Consider the following 15,448-nt stretch of genomic DNA (forward strand, 5'->3'; position numbering starts at 1 on the left):
GGTAAGGGAATGGAGGAGCGGAAAGGAACTGGCCACCCTACCGCACGTAAATTCCGGCTCAGGCACACCTCTGCGGAGGTTCGGACCTGCCTTCGGGCAGAATACACCCTTACCTTACCTTATGCTGAATGGTGTGAACAGGTTACGAAATCAGAACTGACTATGCTAGACCATACGTTGTGACACCTGAAAGGAACCTCGACATACTGACAAAGAACTCCGTTCTGACGTGGAGTTAGTTTGGCCGCCTGTTACTCACTGCGAGTTATACGCAATTTAGCTTATTTGGGCTAACGTTAAGGGGAAACGGAAAAAACAAAAATCACCATGCCACCGAAATTAGGAGAAGCCTGAAACTTTACTCTCGGTAACACCTCACTTATGGACAAAATGTACTCAGCACGCCCAGAAAATTGAGTACCATTTGTGAGACAACTATGAACTTGCTGACAACATCCCTCCGAGCTCTGACTCAACATGAACCGACACCTCTGATGAGAAAATTTTGCAACTATGATTTGTTTGCTGTCTTTGTACATATGTAAATACGAATGGCGTTGATTAAATCTGTTGTAGGTATAAATATTTTGTACATAACATAGATAAAAACGATACTTTTAAGTAATAAGCAGCTCGCCATTTTAAACCCGCCGTTTTAGGTTTAAAGCTCTTATGCAAAAAAGGTGATGAGAAATGGTCGATGTTTAATTTTGTTAAATATTACTCCTGTTTTAAAGAGAGAGCTTTACAGGCAGTTGGAGTGTAGCGTATTCCCTCTTGGCACTCACGCAATTTCCCCCTCAAATGGTAATTGGTATAAAAACTAGGGATGTGAATATATCTTCTGTAAACATGGATTATGAAAACAATAAATGCAGCGTTCATAACGATGTTAACCACAGCTTTGTCCGATTTCGCAGAACTGATAAACCCATTACAAATTAAATTGTTAACAATATTTTAAACTGATGCGATAAACTCTTGTGAATATGCAGTCTTGTTTGAGACATATACTGTAAACTTGTATAACTTTCTGACCACGCGTTTTGATGTTACGTAGTATAAAATTCGACCTTTGTCCGTAGAATGCCAAAAGCACGTTCTATTTCGTTCCGATTACAACAGCTGCAGAAATAAACAATGCAAAAAGGTTGCATACCACTGTTAAACGCAGAAAGAATGTAGCTATAATTTGGTGCATTTGGAGGGCTTATTTCCAAAGTGACGCAACTCTACTTATTACGGATTTCAAGCTGAACGTGAAAATGTATTCCCACAATAATGCTTTATCATGGGGGAACGTATTTATTTCCAAAGTGCCGCTACTCCACATGACCAATAGCTCTGCGCGCTCATATCACATGACCGCTTACTGGTTGTGGTGGGATTCTTCTCTTTCGCTCGTGGTTTTTGCAATGTGCAAACACACCCTGCTGAAAAGCGGTAGGAAATGGTTGTTTCTTGAAGGACAACAAGAACCATTGGGCAATGTATTGAATGAAGACAAAGCCAAGGCTATTAAGAACCTCCTCGATAAATTGGGTGTACGTGAAGAACCATGGCACTTTACGACACACTGCTCTCTTCTACTTCAACTGCTGAACATTGAAACTCACAAAGAAAAATATAACGTCCTTCAACTCGATTGTAATAATGGTTTTTTTAATTTATTTTGTGAGTTGAACATGTGAAGTGTATGAACCAGTAGCTCCTTTCAAACATTTTCTCTAGGGTCGCGCAGCTGTGAGCTCGCATCCGGGAGATATTGGGTTCGAACCCCACTGTCGGCAGCCCTGAAGATGGTTTTCTGTGGTTTCCCATTTTCACACCAGGAAAATGCTGGGGCTGTACCTTGATTAAGGCCACGGCCGCTTCCTTCCCATTCCTAGGCCGTTCCTGTCCCATCGTCGCCATAAGACCTATCTGTGTCGGTGCGACGTCAAGCAATTAGCAAAGAAAAACCATTTTCTCCCGTAAATCTGTGTGTTCAAAATTACGAGACAATCATCTTTATGTTTGTTTTCAGTCATATGTTAGGCCGTGCTAAATTATATTTACGTTTTTTTTACATTGTAGGCATTTTTATTTTCTATTCATATTGTATGGAGTTTGGAATTCTTAAATTGTGAATAAATGCAGCATTTGTGAAGTGTTAAGCATTATATTGTGAATGTTTGAGCACCTAGGAAGAAATGTAACCTACACCGTTCTGCAAAATTCGTATTTCGAAGCAGTCTTCTGTTCCAAAGCGACGTAAATCCAAGATACCCCGTCCATTTTTATGGTATTCTTTTGCACTGAGGTTTTAGCCACCATGCCAAGCAAATTTTGTTCGAAGTGATGATGCTACATGGAGAAAATGAAATCTATGCGACACTTTGGAAATAAGCCCTTCAATTAAGTTTGAGATTGCTGCGATCATTAATTATTTATAGAACTCGATTATCCATATTTCTGAATCCCACAGTTGGTACATTACTTAAGGCATACAAGCTGTAGCGCGTAAAGAAGAGTAGGTGCATAGCAATAGAACGACCACGTTGTACGAATGACGAACTTGTAGATATGCTGCTTATTTCTGGAGAGTATCACCACAACCAACGACAAGCAGCTACGCTATGTGCACGGCAATAACCAGAGAGACGACATCCAGATCGCAGTATGTTCCACCATACGTCGTCTCGTCCATTGAGGACAAGATAAAGGAATCCGGAGGAAGAGATTGTGTTGAGAGATCCTGTTGCAGAAGAACCTCATATGAATACGTGACCTATGGCACACTCTTTGGGAACACATCATCTTAAAGTATGTCCGTCGTAAAGCTATCGGCTAGTAGATCGCGGAACTAGCGAGTAGCACACATCAGAACAGCCCTCATAACTTAACAACATCCGATAAAATACGTCCATTTTCTTTCAAGAGGCAAACATTTCCAATTCCCTGGGTTGCACCGTAGGCTATAGTAGAAATAATTCGCGCAAATTTTCTCGTAGTGGATATCTGGATATCTTCAGTTAAAAATATTTTTAAACACCCTAGAGAAAAGAAGCATTAACGCAACGGCAAAAGACATTCCTCTTCAGCCAGAACCATTTTGTAACACACACGCTGGGACACGTGGCTCTGTGCGGCACTACAGAGTTTCCTTAAAAAAGTTCCCAATATTTACAGTGGAGGCAGCACGCAACAAATGAAGGAAAAATGTCTTCAGAATTATGGTCCGCTACCACTGCTATCAATGATCGCGATGTTCCAATAATTTATGGACTGGCGTATGCAACAAAGGACGGAAATACTTTCTTACCTAAACATTGGTCGTAAACGACTGCAAATGTGGTACATGATCGATGGGGCACCAAACCATTTGCATCGTAGTTTTAGGCGACACCTAACGCGGGTCTTCCATGAGCGATGGATTGGTCGGGGAGGGCCAGTACCTTGGCCTGACGGTTCGCCTGAACTTAACCCTTTAGATTTTTTGCTTTGGGGACATGTAAAGACCATGGTGTATGCGGTCCCCATAGATGGTGTGGATAAACATCGAGAACGCGTTTTCGATGCCTGTGATACAATCCGGCAACAGCCAGGGGTGTTCCAACGAGTGCGTGTTTCCATGCGACGTAGGGTGGAAGGCTGCATTGCAGTGGATGGCGGTCACATTGAGCACATGTTATGAAGATTACATCAAAGACATGGTGATGATTGACAGTAGTGTTAGCGGACCATAACTCCGAAGATCTTTGGTTTGCGACCAATGTTTATAGGAACTTCTCCATCGTTTGTTGCATTTTGCCTACACTGTAAATATTGGAACCTTTTTCAAGGATACCCTGTATATTATTCCCAAAACTTAGACAGAGTTAGGATTGTTGTAAATAATGTTGATGAAAATGATGCATGATCAAATAACTTGTGAGTTTAGTGAATAAAATACAGGAGGGACAGGAAGTAATGCAGAACAAAATACAGGGAGCAATGTGAAGGGAAATCCAGGACAAAGTGGAGAGAATATAAGAAGTACAGGAAGCAATGCAGATGCAGTACAGAACGGAGAAGAAGGAAATCTGAGAAACATGCAGGAGACGATACATGATACAAAGACTCTTTTGAATAATTAAGCAGAAAATCCAAGGCAACTTACAAGAAATAAGTACTACCTTCAAACGCGCGATACAGACTGTACAAAATTACGTATCAGCGATTTCACAGTATTTCGCAGGTGCAGAAAGAGATACAAAATCTGCAAGCTGAAGTTGCGAATTCCATAAGTGCTTATAATGAAGAGATCGATGAGAGGTTAATTATAATGAGGTCCGAACTCAGAACGTAAATACGGCCGATGGACAGGTGATTCAAGACGTAGAGACCCTGTAAACGTAGTAAATAGTTCTCAACTCGAATGGCTCAAGAAAGTGATAAAAGTAACTGAATACCTGAACGATATGAATCGAACGGTCCGAACGGACATCGCCCTAGCTCGAGAACAGATCTGTGACAAGTTTAGTTTGATGACGGAAGAAGAGAAACAGCACCGATCTCAGAAAATATTTGACATATCTGGCACTTTATACTGTGTATACCTCTCATTTTATTTATTTATTTATTTATTTATTTATTTATTTATTTATTTATTTATTTATTTATTTATTTATTTATTTATTTATTTATTTATTTATTTATTTATTTCAGATTGGTGTTGATTAGTTTCTATAAAAGAATGTCTGCCTCTGAAAGAGATTCACACAAAATGAAAAATGAGGAAAACTGTTACCGGAAGTCGCAAAGCAATATTTTTGAACGAAGTAATTTTGTGTCGATTTAATCTTAGAGGTTTCTTTGTATTCAACGGTATTAAAGTGCTAAAACACTAGGAAATGTTTATCGCTACCAACGTTTTTCTGCACGCATTGAAATACAGATAATGATTGTTGTTTAAAAGGGCCTAACATCGAGGTCATCGGCTTTTGCACTTCGTCCATCTGTTGTCATCAAATCTGCAGCAAACTCCCGCTGATACTGTTGTAATTTCGATGTTTCGCTCAGTTTCACTTTTGGCATGTTAAATAAAGGAAATAAATTAAACAATGCACTAATTTTAATCACAACTCGTGTAAAATGTCATGGCGAAAACTGTTGACAGACTGACTCGCAAAAGTTGAGCATTGGACTGAGCACTGCAAAACGTGGGATTCCCCGAGAAGCTTCAGCTTCGATTCGTTACATGCTCAGTGGCAAGTATTGCAAAGACTTCTATGACACACTGTTGCATGTCAGCATTTTCTCCTCAAAGCCGAGAAGTGCCCGGCTCATCCAATACATTTACACTTTTCAGTTACGATTACACCACAAGACGCTGTGAAGTGAGCATCCGAGCGTGGGAATTGTATAGAGGGATTCACATGTCATACAGTTGTAATTGTTTTCATGCAATATTTTATTTTATTTATAAAAGGGTGTTTGGGAGAATAATTAGTTGCTGTTCGGGCAAAAGGTCATATATCATAATGCTCTTTTTATCCATTACTTTCCTTAAGACTTGTCACGCCTCCCAGCCACATATAGATATGCAGTCCATCAGAACAATTTTCGTTGTGTTCATTTTCGTATGCTAACGTGTAAAGGAAAACGAACCTTAAGTGAATTATACTGTAGGAGTGCGTAAATACGTCATGCAAACATACAGTACATTCCTGGAGTACGGTACGGTAAGGTTCATTTATCTTTACACATGCGCATAGGAAGATGAACACAACGTTAATGCTGGAAGACGTGACCAATCTTAAGGAAAATAATAGATAGGAAGAGTATTGGGGGATATGACCGTTTGCCCGAACAGCGATGAATCATCTCCTTACTGCATACTGTGATACATATGGACACATACCCGTTTATTTTTATATAGCTTGTAATTGTTAATTCATGAACGCAGATAGTGACAAATATGGTACACGGTAGGTTAAGAATAAGTAGATGTGAGCAGCATGTACGGAGTAAGGAAACATTTGACTTTTATCTCTTGCTTGTGTTGTAAGCTGCTTACTACATATCTGACTGCAAAGAGAGTTGTATTTCATATAGTACTGTAGTAGTTCGATTTGCGTTTCATAAAATTACTGCGGAGACATTGAAATGAAATGGCGTATGGCTTTTAGTGCCGGGATGTGTCCGAGGACTTCGGCTCGCCAGGTGCAGGTGTTTTGATTCGACTCCCGTAGGCGACCTGCGCGTCGTGATGAAGATGAAATGGTGATGAAGACGACACATACACCCAGTCCCCGTGCCATGGGAATTAACCAATCATGGTTACAATTCCACACCCTGCCGGGAATCGAACCCGGGACCCCTGTTACTAAAGGCCAGCACACTAAACATTTAGCCATGGAGCCGAACTGCGCAAACATTCATGTATCAGGACAACTGTAAAGAGTCAAGTTTGAACATTTGCCTTCTAGAGTAATTATAAAATTTCAAAATAGGTTTGTGACAGATTTGGCACAACATGCAGTTACTGTGTGACATAACCTAATTCTTGCTACTGGAACTATAACATTCCAATCTCTTCCCTTTCAGCTGGATTACTGCAATGAATATAGGAAACTTGTATGGCTCTTTAACTCGTGTACTGATTATACCCCATTGGAATATTTGTGACGAGCCTAATCTCTCTGATAATGCATTACGTAGCCTATAGGAGGAAAGGAATATGACATTCTTGCTTTGGAGTCAGATCATGATATTCCTTGAAAGCATAACGCGAAGAATAGTGTTACTCTTATACCTGAAACAGAATCAGACACAGATGATGATTCAGACGTTAGGCCTACTGAATACCGTAACTTTGATGACATTCCTCTTGCGGATAGGCTTGCTACAATCCAAATCATTTCAGATGCAACAGCGAAGGTGAGGAAGCCTAAAATGGACTAGAATGTAGGGAATTTGGTGAGAATGGAAGATAAAACAAAATGTACTGGAAATATTGCTCTACCTCAGGAAAGTTTATATCTTGATACTCCAGTAGAACATTTCTCCTATTTATTTGCTAACGAGATCGTGGAATATAAAACTGAACAAGGACATTTCTATTCTCTTCAATGCCAGCCCAATAAATATGTACACTGACTGACAGAGCAAATGCAACACCAAGAAGGAGTGGTCAGAACTTTATGCTAATTGCAGGGCAGACTGACGTCACTGAGGTATGCTCATGATGTGAAATGCGCCGCTGTGCTGCGCACGTAGCGAACGATAAATGGGACACGGCGTTGGCGAATGGCCCACTTCGTACCGTGATTTCTCAGCCGACAGTCATTGTATAACGTGTTGTCGTGTGCCACAGGACACGTGTATAGCTAAGAATGCCAGGCCGCCGTCAACGGAGGCATTTCCAGCAGACAGACGACTTTACGAGGGGTATGGTGATCGGGCTGAGAAGGGCAGGTTGGTCGCTTCGTCAAATCGCAGCCGATACCCATAGGGATGTGTCCACGGTGCAGCGCCTGTGGCGAAGATGGTTGGCGCAGGGACATGTGGCACGTGCGAGGGGTCCAGGCGCAGCTCGAGTGACGTCAGCACGCGAGGATCGGCGCATCCGCCGCCAAGCGGTGGCAGCCCCGCACGCCACGTCAACCGCCATTCTTCAGCATGTGCAAGACACCCTGGCTGTTCCAATATCGACCAGAACAATTTCCCGTCGATTGGTTGAAGGAGGCCTGCACTCCCGGCGTCCGCTCAGAAGACTACCATTGACTCCACAGCATAGACGTGCACGCCTGGCATGGTGCCGGGCTAGAGCGACTTGGATGAGGGAATGGCGGAACGTCGTGTTCTCCGATGAGTCACGCTTCTGTTCTGTCAGTGATAGTCACCGCAGACGAGTGTGGCGTCGGCGTGGAGAAAGGTCAAATCCGGCAGTAACTGTGGAGCGCCCTACCGCTAGACAACGCGGCATCATGGTTTGGGGCGCTATTGCGTATGATTCCACGTCACCTCTAGTGCGTATTCAAGGCACGTTAAATGCCCACCGCTACGTGCAACATGTGCTGCGGCCGGTGGCACTCCCGTACCTTCAGGGGCTGCCCAATGCTCTGTTTCAGCAGGATAATGCCCGCCCACACACTGCTCGCATCTCCCAACAGGCTCTACGAGGTGTACAGATGCTTCCGTGGTCAGCGTACTCTCCGGATCTCTCACCAATCGAACACGTGTGGGATCTCATTGGACGCCGTTTGCAAACTCTGCCCCAGCCTCGTACGGACGACCAACTGTGGCAAATGGTTGACAGAGAATGGAGAACCATCCCTCAGGACACCATCCGCACTCTTATTGACTCTGTACCTCGACGTGTTTCTGCGTGCATCGCCGCTCGCGGTGGTCCTACATCCTACTGAGTCGATGCCGTGCGCATTGTGTAACCTGCATATCGGTTTGAAATAAACATCAATTATCCGTCCGTGCCGTCTCTGTTTTTTCCCCAACTTTCATCCCTTTCGAACGACTCCTTCTTGGTGTTGCATTTGCTCTGTCAGTCAGTGTAAATGTTAGTACCGATGAGGTAGAACAGTTTATTGGTATGTCCATATACATATCAATAATTCGACTTCCATCAACGATGCACGACTGGTGCAGATACCTTCGCCATTCCAATGTTAGTGAAGTAATTACCTGTAACCGATGGAAAGAAGTGAAACATTTCATTCATTTTTGTGACCTAAGTTAGTATTAGCAGGTGAACCTAACCACGATGAATTTAAAAATCCGTCCGTTACTGGACAAATTGAGTGAGAGAGAGTTTTGTAGTTATCGATGAGCAGATTATTCCTACAAAATGTAGGTTGTCATTCAAATAGCTCAACCATAAGAAACCACACAAGTGGGGTTCAAAGCCCTAGTCCTAAGTGGCGTGTCACTCTTCAGTTACGATTTTGAAATATTTGCAGGAGAGTAGAGCTAGAGGTGGGGACGGAGCGAGTAATACCGATGAGTAATCCGGTTGTAGCGGTAAAGCGCACCACCGATCCCCTCCGCTTACAACTGCGAGTACTCGCGGAGGACCTGAGCACAGTGTAGCGCACAACACACGTACGAAAGTACCTGTATTCAATCTGTGTGTTTCGAATGTACGTATATATTTCCTACGCTTGTTATGTTTTGTAGATAATGTAAAGACTCTTAGATTATATTTGTGGTGTTAGTGTGATATTTAAACATATTCGTAGATAGTAGTTACATTTTTAGAATATTTAAAGGAATTTAAAGAAATTTTTACAGAACGTTGTTCCACAAATGCCACGAAAACCGTCGGATGCCTGGCAGTTTTTTGACATCACTGATAATAGGAAACACGCAAAATGCAAATTTTGTGGCCGCACATACGCGACGGGTGGTGGCACATCAAATATAATATAATATAATATAATATAATATAATATAATATAATATAATATAATATAATATAATATAATATAATATAATATAATATTATAATATAATATAATATAATAAGTGTATTTATAGAAGCATTCTACTGATAGCTGTTTGGCATTGGGACGTGTAGTAGTATGTTGTCAGATATGTTTTGTAATCACATTTGCAAAGAAGGACATTCCAGTCAACGTTCATTTACGTAATTACTTTTGTCATCCTGTACATGAAATTATGTCAGTGTTTTTCATTATATTCTGATAAGATTCTTTATATTCAGGTTATTCTTCTCATCAACAGTGTGCCGTATCACATGAACTTACGAAATAATTGTTAATACATTACTTTTCTGTTAACTTCCAATCCCCTTGTATACAAACCCTTTCGGTAGGTATGCGCCATACTTTTTTTTCACTATTCGAATGAGTTAACTATACGAGTTACTAACATTTATTCCACATACTACCTCCTACTCCCTAGCAGTTACGTATATAACAATTATAGTGAATATATATGCAGTTATTTACAGTTGTTACGTTGTGAGAGAAGGGTATTAATAGGGGGATGCAATACCTTCGCAGTGCCATACCTATAACGTGTTTAAACGTCCCGCGTCAGGACATTCACTCGGTACTACCGGGTGATGACGTCACAACAACTGCTCCGCTCCGCTCCGTCCCCAGCACTAAGTAGAGCAATGTTGTAATACATTGTGCTCCAGACCTAGGAGCCAGCACTAATATTGCAGTGTGGCTTACCCAAACAGTCCCTCGACACGTAAATCATAAGTTTTCTTGACAGTTGGTTCACCAGTATCCCTCTGGAAGTACCTCACACAAGGAAGGACTACTACCACTAGCGACGGTCCGCTTCAGTCGTATACCTAGCTGCGTTATACCTCAAGAGGCACAAATGAAGAGGAAGGGGCGCGGTAGCGTGGCAGAGAAAGTTGCATCAAAGGATAACCATTATTACAAGCCCATAAAAAAAAAATCTGCCAGATGAAGATAAGATTCTTTTTCTGTTTTCCCTGAGGTAAGGACACTATATTTAAGCAGTCAGATTTTTCAGAAAGTAAAAATTATGCAGTAAGGAGTTAACATCAGAAAGAGAAAATACATCGAAAACCCTATAAATGTCCCGCATGGACACTACAGTATTAAAGATATGATGCATTAACAAAACTGGGTAAACTATGCTATTATATACGATTTAAAACAATGTTTAACAAACTCAAAAATTGACAATTCGTATAGATAATGCATTAGCATACAGATTTTAAGTCCAAGTAAAGAATATGCAACTGCATGAAAATCCATTTCCTAGTATATAATAAGGTAAAATTCTGTTCCACCAGGTCTTCTGGTGATCATTTTACCAAGAGGACAGCTTGTAATCGACAGCAACCAAGGGCATCCATCACACTAACAACACAAAACTTCCTTCGAGCCAACTGTGAATATGAAGTGCCTGGGAGATTTGGCTAACGCCCAGTCACTGCCCACTTCGGTTACAATTATCGTACGTGATCTACTTTTTATCACAAATTACTCGTAGAAATTCATTGTCACGACCAATAAAGAGATTACTACCTACAGATGTCAATCCACCATGCATATGGTAAGGTAAGGGTTATTCTGCCCGAAGGCAGGTCCGAACCTCCGCAGAGGTGCTCCTGAGTCGGAGTTTACGTGCGGTAGGGTGGCCAGTTCCTTTCCGCTCCTCCATTCCCTTACCTCCCACCAACAGCGCGTGGCAACCCATCCAACTCCTGACCACGCTCAATGTTGCTTAACTTCGGAGATCTTACGGGATCCGGTGTTTCAACACGGCTACGGCCGTTGGCACCACCATGCATATGATGTGATATTAATTCTGCGGTACCCAGCTGTCCATTCTGTCACTTTCTCTATTTATTGTAGATGATCGATAATGGTTGAAATGGAATGATTTACTTCTCTGGCAAGTACCTTAACAGTGCTGCATGGATTTGTCTCTTCACATGCCTTTTAAGCGTCCTTGAAGTGTGTAGTTCCTTGGAGACTCTGGTCCTTGGTACGATATGTTTCAAACCAACGAGGCATTACCGTATTGACGTCGAGTCTTCTCCCCGTACTTCATAATGTTACCATACATTTCTGCCTTTTAAACGTTTATGTTCAAGTTTGAATTCATGAAGTATAATTACCTAAACATCACACTGTCCCAATATATTCTACAGAACGCTGTAACATCATGTGACGACTGCAGCTACATTTGGCCATGTGCAAAATCTTCATGTTGCAGTTCCATTGCTCTCATACAATCGGACGTAATCGAAGTTAAATGTGGACACTCTACAGATAAACAATCAAAAATTGTCGCATCTCCAGAGACGTGAAACATAAGAAAGTCCACTTCGGCTATGTGTTTGCAACATGGCCCGTACTTGTCACTCTCTCCCCTATACCTTCCGTCTCCTTCTCGCAAAATGCGCTTGCATTCAGCACTATGAAATTAAAAGCACATGGCACTGTTCCGCGTAGCATAGTGGATCACCTATAGGCTACACAATTCCTGCATACAGTACGTAACAGCTAAAGTTGGAATCCCGGCGTGAACGACTTCTTACACAGTGATGACGTCAGGCAACAAACACACCAAGTTTGGCCGAACTTTGGTGCTAAATGCTTCACTCCATTCTGACATGGCAGATTATTCACACGCGTCAAGAGAGCAAGTCCTAGCTCTCGTTTAACACGGCAGTTTTAGCATTCGTCAGACAGCGATTCGGTGTGACGTTTCACCTACCTCAGTGATGGATACAGCATTGGCGGGTGTCAGCGGACATTGGAGATCTACCGGGCACTGGTTTAAAGAAGGTTTCTATTAGGGAAGAAAACAACGGGTTTGTTGAAACTTCACAGGAGAACCCATTCTTAAACTCGGCGGACCTCACGTAGGTAACAAATGTTCCTGGATGTCCTTATACGGTCCGTAAATAATTACGAGAAGCCGGACTCCACTGCAGAAAGGCTGCCGTCAAAGAGTCTCTCTCCGATGAAGAGATGGTTGATGGATGAGTCTGCCACGGGGAGCCCGATACACGACGAAAGATGTATAGCCGAGTTTTCACGCAGTGGCCGCATATCTGTGTTGTGTTTGGGGTGGATATCGTCTGATGGGGCTCGAGTACTTCATCGTATAGATCAGAGGTGCTCACGCTGGGCATTCCGTCTCGCGGGCGTCCGGCACTGTAAGCGGGCGGGCTGGCAGGCGATGAGCGTATGGACGGGCTAGTTGCAATAAACACTGATCAGACAATGCTGCTATTATCCATTACGTTCCTTAAGAGTGGTCACGCCTCCCATCCACATATGGATATGCAGTCCATCAGAATAATGTTCGTTGTGTTCTACATTACCGTGCCACACTCTAGGAATGTATGTTTGCATGACTTACTTACGCACTCCTACAGTATAAAGTACTTAACGTTCATTTTCCTATACACATTACCATACGAACACAACGAAAATTGTTCCATATTCATATGAGGCTGGGAGGCGTGACAAGTCTTAAGGAAAATAATGGATGGGAAGAGCATTGTTAGGTATGATCTTTTTCGTTGTGTTCATTTTCTTGTGCATATGTGTAAAGGAAAATGAATCATAAATATATTATTCTGTAGTAGTGCGTTAATACGTCATACAAACAACATTCTTAGTGTACGGCAAGGTTCAATTTCCTTTACATTTCAGCATGGGAAAATGAACACAACGGAAATTGTTGTGATGTACTGCATATCCATCTGTGGCTGGGAGGCGTGACCAGTCTTGAGGGAAATAATGGATAGGAACAGCATTGTCAGATACGTGGTGTCAGAAGTAGGCTATCCAGCCACAGTGACTTTGTGGTTACGTCACAGCCGTGAAGGTTGGGAAAAGTTCTCCCAGTCAGTCTCGATCACTGCGGTGATACCAAGTTTAAAATGGAGGCAGATAACAATGAAAGAAAGAGAGCAGAAGTCCACGTCATTCTCAATTTACGTTTCACATTATGTATTTTGACCGCATACAATAAAGTGTTAGGCCAACAACCTCAAATATTTTTATAATATACGCAATGAATTACAATTTTCACTATTACATTTTAATACGTGCTTTAGGAACAGTTCTAATATAATACGGAGTTAAGTTAGATAAACTGTGACTTGTAGTTGTTTGGGTTTAAATTATCTGATAAAAACAACAATCCAATAATTCCTACCGGGAATAAAATCAGTGAGGTTATTGATTTGAAGACATACAATTACGTTATTGTTGTAGTTGTTTAATCTTGGATAGTAAATATCTATGTCCTCACTCGTGATGAAACTCCTTCTCGATATTTAGAGGCTAGCTATTACCACCGAATGCCTGTTAAATTTCAAATACTATTTTTAGAAATTCAGTGAACGGGGGAAATAACATAACACTACAACACTGTGGAAAATCATTGTTGCATTATGTAATTATATTATTTTTTGCTTAATGAATAACAGGAATTACTTTTTTAAATGGAAGTACTCTCATTCCCATCCAAGGAATTGTAAATCGTAGCTTGTGTGCTTAAACCCTGTGCCTTCGTGGATTGTAACACAAAAATTATAACGTGCCAGTCTTCTTTGAATGAAAACAAACGGTAAATGAAAATAAAACTGACTGTTTATATCGAGCGTAGTAGAAATCAAACCAGAATATCTTGGAAAGTTTCGTTCTTTTGTTGCGATTATAGAGCTTTATTTTAAATAATATGCCCCAGTCAGCACTTCGCTGAGTAGTGGAGGAGAGCCTAGTAGTCACAATCGAACGTCAATGCTCCCTCGCTTCCCTGCAAAGTGTTTCCGCTCTCTCGCTTCACTGTGACGTATGCTTACTACGCAAGCTGCCCGTATTTACGTCAGGCCACCCCGGCCGCACTAGGCTAGCCTCAACGGGCACCCAGCTGAGCACCCCTGGTATAGATGATCGTCTGACATAGAACCAACAGTTGGACATTCTGCAGAATATTATGGTTCTTACTGTGAGAGAACGCTGTCCGGATGAGGTAACACAGTTCATGCAAGACAACTCCCCAATGCACACTAGCGGTCGTGTTCAGTGCTGATTGTATGAGCAAGACCCAATTGAACTGCTCTATCGGGTCATTCGAGCTACAAACTTGAACCCCCATTGAACATGTGTGGACAAGGTGGAGACGCCATATAAACAATCACTGGCTTCACTCTCTCCCGCGTTCGCGTGAAGCCTTATGGGGCGTTTTGTTGGACCCATGGGAGTAGATCGCCGTGGACGAGGAATAATTTGGGAAGCTTGTTGACTCAAAGCTACATCGGCTCCGACAAGTTGTTCAAGCCGATGGATACTGGACGAGGTATTAGGTGATATCGATAACATTCCTTTTCAGGACTAACATAATTAAAAGCACATTGCCAGATTACGCAATTATTAGAAATACACACTTGTTTGGTTAACGCAACAACATAAAAGTTTAAAACAAATTAAAGCAGCTAACTGACACGCGCATGAACACGGGACACTGTACATGGCACGTAGTATATTTAAACCTCTATAACAGTCCTTCGAAGGGCCAGTGACAATAAACTACGCGCTCATTGTAAGCATTCGGAGTGGTAATGCAAAGATTCTTAGTATGATGCAATTATAAAACAGAGTAGCGGAGTCCAGTAAAAAACAATCGATGCAAGTATTTCAACCCCGGATTTGCTGCTTGATAATCAACGACCTTTCGTCTACACTAACAAGTAAGGAAGTGGTTCACATCGAGCTTCACTCGCCAGGCGTGTCCCTCATTTCACATACGTTTTTAACCACGACGGCTGTTTCTCCTTCATTTCATCGTATTATTTTGTGTTATTCTGGTTTGCATTTTGCACTGACGGTATGTCTGTAACGTATCGTTTAAAATAAGCGAGTTGCATCACTTTTTGTCGTAGCTGTACCACCTCACCTGAGGACGATGGTAACCGATACACAATTTTAACATT

The 15,448-nt window shown here is 41.9% G+C and overlaps 1 protein-coding gene across 1 annotated transcript in view; it reads left to right on the forward strand.

Annotated features, from left to right (window-relative positions):
* Positions 1 to 15,448, forward strand: part of Cadps (calcium-dependent secretion activator 1) — a 609,066-nt gene that overhangs the window by 176,357 nt on the left and 417,261 nt on the right. The gene's annotated exons all lie outside the window — the stretch shown is intronic.

Source organism: Anabrus simplex, chromosome 2, assembly GCF_040414725.1.
Source record: "Anabrus simplex isolate iqAnaSimp1 chromosome 2, ASM4041472v1, whole genome shotgun sequence".
In the NCBI taxonomy this organism is placed as follows: Eukaryota; Metazoa; Arthropoda; class Insecta; order Orthoptera; family Tettigoniidae; genus Anabrus; species Anabrus simplex.